This window comes from Zalophus californianus, chromosome 9 (assembly GCF_009762305.2).
Source record: "Zalophus californianus isolate mZalCal1 chromosome 9, mZalCal1.pri.v2, whole genome shotgun sequence".
Taxonomy (NCBI): Eukaryota; Metazoa; Chordata; class Mammalia; order Carnivora; family Otariidae; genus Zalophus; species Zalophus californianus.
In genome coordinates, this window is record NC_045603.1 from 42270610 (window position 1) to 42274718 (window position 4109).

Genomic DNA, 4109 nt, shown 5'->3' on the forward strand with positions numbered 1-4109 from the left:
CCCTATTGAGCAGAGGCTTAAAAAAAATCTGCCCACTGTGCTTCTCTTGTGTTGTAAGCACCATGACTTGTGTTTTCATTCTTTATATATCACATTTCCATGTTTTACCGTGTTAGCGACTTAAAATTAATGCACATTTTAAAGTGTTCACAAGCGGAAAGTCTTTATTCCTTTGATTATGAATAAAGGTAGAGCTGCCAAAATATTCTCAGGGTAAATTTGCCTAGAATTAATATACATAAAATATTCTATATGTGACATAGCCAGCCATTGCATGAACAAATCAAATCTCTAAGATCTACGATTTTACAATAAATAAAATCATACATATTGATAATAAACATTATAATGAGAATTATATTTCCTGCAGAGAGATTGTCAAGTATAGGGCAAAATGGCCAACATGACATAGAGGGCAAAAATGACTTACTAGTACTTAACAGTCTTAAAGAGGATCACTTTCTTACCCCTCAAACTCATCAGTCAAATCCCTCCCTAGGGAGGGAGACCAAGAATATGTCTAGTTTAACTAAAATCTCCCCATAGGAAGCATGAGGCTAAGAAGGAAGGAGAGGGTCCTCAAGAGGATCTAGTAGATCTGGTACAGACCTAAGAAAGATACTTGTACTCAGGCAGGTTGGCAGGGGAAGATAGATTGAGAGAATGAGGGGCCACGCATGTTTGGAATACCTAGCAAAGGTTAACTACATGGTAGCTCTTGTGATTAGGGTAGATATGGCCCCCAACTGCAATAGATCTTGTTATTTATAATACTGATATTTACATGTATTTTGCCTATCTTTTATTCTTTGAGGTATACTTGTGTATTGTGCCATATGATCCTCAGAAAACCTTGGTGAGGCAGTAATAGAAGGCTATAATTTTATTAATATTCTCATTTTACAGTTAAAGGAACAAGGCTTAGAGACTTGCCCACAATCACTCAGTGAGGGTGTACGACTTCTGGATCTAGAGTCCAAATCTTCTGTCTCTGCTCTGATGAGTTTTTGCAAAGGGAGATCACATGATTATGAACGCTTGGCCTTGCAGTGGAGGCATGTTCTTTCATCAGTGTTTTAAATCTCCCTATAGATACCTGAGATGATTAGGCTTTTGCCTGGCTCTTTATATTTTATGGGGTCAATTATAACCAGTCCTGAGATTGTCATCACCTTTCTTTCCCTAACCATTCATTGACTCAATAACCATTTATCAAAAGAGAAAATAGAAGACATTCAATATATGATTATTGAATCAATGGAAAGACCTGCTATGGGCAGCAAGATCAATGTATTTCTGGGTCATGGCTAATCATAAATTATAAAAGCAATAATTTGCTTCTCACATTTTTTTGATTTTATGGTGATAAGACAAGACCCACCTTCCGCTATAAAGGTCCCAAAGGCTAGAAACTATTTTTTTCATAATTTACCTTCAACTATGTTTGTAAACAGGTAGCTGAGATTGTTGCTGCAAGGGAATCAAGCGTGGAAAAGAAAAAGTAAAGAAGCTCAGGCAGGAGGGTTCAGTCTGAGGGTTAGATCAGCAGCAACCAGTGTCCAGTAGCAGCGATGGTGAGGACGACCGTAGTAGAATGTCTGGTGCCCATGACTAGCAGGGCCGAGGGTGGCATTTTTCTGGTCAGTTTCTTGGTATCACTTTCATTGTGATTCTGGCTCTCCAGCTGTGCTTCCTGCCTATCTTCTTCTTCTTTTTTTTTTTTTTTTCATTTAAGACAGGGAATACTTTATTCAAACCCATCAGAGAAATGGACAGCTTGGGTCTGTAACAAAGCATTGTGTTTTAAAGCATAGGTCAGTAACTGTATGTGAGTATACACTGCTACATACAAATTAACTGATCAGAGCACAACTTTTCAATGTTCAAAACAGAATAAGCTTCCCTGTAAAAGCAGCACCTTTGTGACATTTTTTACTTTAGTATTCCTCTCCTTCTTCTTCACCCTCTCCTTCAACAGAATCCACACCAACCTCCTCATAATCCTTCTCCAGGGCAGTCATGTCCTCACGGGCCTCAGAAAACTCTCCTTCCTCCATGCCCTCCCCCACATACCAGTGAACAAAGGCACACTTGGCATACATCAGGTCGAACTTGTGGTCCAGGCGAGCCCAGGCCTCAGCGATGGCTGTGGTGTTGCTCAGCATGCACACGGCCCGCTGCACCTTGGCCAGGTCTCCACCGGGCACCACAGTGGGAGGCTGGTAATTCATGCCCACTTTGAAGCCAGTGGGGCACCAGTCCACAAACTGGATGGTACGCTTGGTCTTGATGGTGGCAATGGCAGCGTTGACATCTTTGGGAACCACGTTGCCACAGTACAACAGGCCGCAGGCCATGTATTTACCGTGCCGAGGGTCACATTTCACCATCTGGTTGGCCGGCTCAAAGCATGCGTTGGTGATCTCTGCTACAGAAAGCTGTTCGTGGTAGGCTTTCTCAGCAGAGATGACGGGGGCGTAGGTGGCCAGAGGGAAGTGGATGCGGGGTTAGGGCACCAAGTTGGTCTGGAATTCTGTCAGATCGACATTCAGGGCTCCATCAAATCGGAGGGAAGCAGTGATGGAGGACACAATTTGACCTATCAACCTATTTAGATTAGTGTAGGTTGGGCGTTCAATATCGAGGTTTCTACGACAGATATCATAGATGGCCTCATTGTCTACCATGAAGGCACAATCAGAGTGCTCCACGGTAGTGTGGGTAGTGAGGATGGAGTTGTAGGGCTCAACTACAGCTGTGGAAACCTGGGGGGCTGGGTAAATGGAGAACTCCAGCTTGGACTTCTTGCCATAATCGACAGAGAGACGTTCCATCAGCAGGGAGGTGAACCCGGAACCAGTTACCCCTCCAAAGCTGTGGAAAACCAAGAAGCCCTGAAGACCTGTGCACCGGTCAGCCAGCTTCCGAATGTGGTCCAAGACAAGGTCAATGATCTTGCCGATGGTGTAGTGCCCTCGGGCGTAGTTGTTGGCAGCGTCCTCCTTGCCGGTGATGAGCTGCTCAGGGTGGAAGACCTGCCGGTAGGTGCCGGTGCGAACTTCATCAATGACCGTGGGTTCCAGGTCTACAAACACGGCCCTGGGCACATGCTTGCCGGCGCCCGTCTCACTGAAGAAGGTGTTGAAGGGGTCATCTTCTCCCCCGATGGTCTTGTCACTTGGCATCTGGCCATCGGGCTGGATGCCGTGTTCCAGGCAATAGAGCTCCCAGCAGGCATTGCCGATCTGGACACCAGCCTGGCCCACGTGGATGGAGATGCACTCACGCATGGTTGCTGCTTTGCGTCTGCCGAGCAGATGGCGGAGAGGAAGAGAGGTTGTTGCTTCTTACAGCGCAACTCTTAGGCGGTCGATGTAAGAGAACCTCCCTGCCTATCTTCTAAGCCTATTTCTCCAGCTATCCTAGCTCTTCTGAGAGCCATGTGATAGCCTTCCAGTAAATGCCTTTCTGCCTAAATGGGCTAGAGTTAGTTTCTGTTGCTTGCAAATAAAAAAGTCCCAACTGATGCATTGCACAGCTGATTTATTTGTTCAAGTATCTATGGACTGAGTAATGTGTACTCATCACTACCCTAGATATTAAGGATACAGCAGTGAATATGATCCACAAGATAGTTGCTTTTATGAAGATGAAACTTTAGTTAGGAGTAGAAAGACCATAAATAAAATAAATGAATAAAATAATGTCAGCTAGTGACAAGTGTTATGGAGGAAAAAAAAGCACGGGCCTAGGGGAAAGTAACTAGGCAGAAAGGCTGTTCCGCTCTGGATTGGGAGGTTTTAGAACATCTCTCTGAGGAGATTGTATTTGACCTGAGACCTGAGTGAAAAACAGTAACAACAACAACAAAACAATAATAGGTAAGTCTTAGGGCAAGACATTCCAGGTGAAGGGAACAGCAAGCAGGAGCAAGTGTCCTGAGGTGGGAATGAATTTGATGTGTTTAAGCAACAGTAAAAAGGAAAGTATGGGTAGAGCCCAGTGTAGAAGCAGGGAGGATTGTAAGATGACGTCAGAGGCCAGAGCTTATAGGGACTTGTAGGCTGTGGTTAGGGATTCTGATTTTATTCTAAGCACAATGGGCAGCC

The 4109-nt window shown here is 44.5% G+C and overlaps 1 pseudogene; it reads right to left on the bottom strand.

The window, feature by feature from the left end:
- Nucleotides 1-1729: 1729 nt before the first annotated feature.
- Nucleotides 1730-3330, bottom strand: LOC113922041 (annotated as a pseudogene).
- Between the last annotated feature and the right edge of the window lie 779 nt (nt 3331-4109).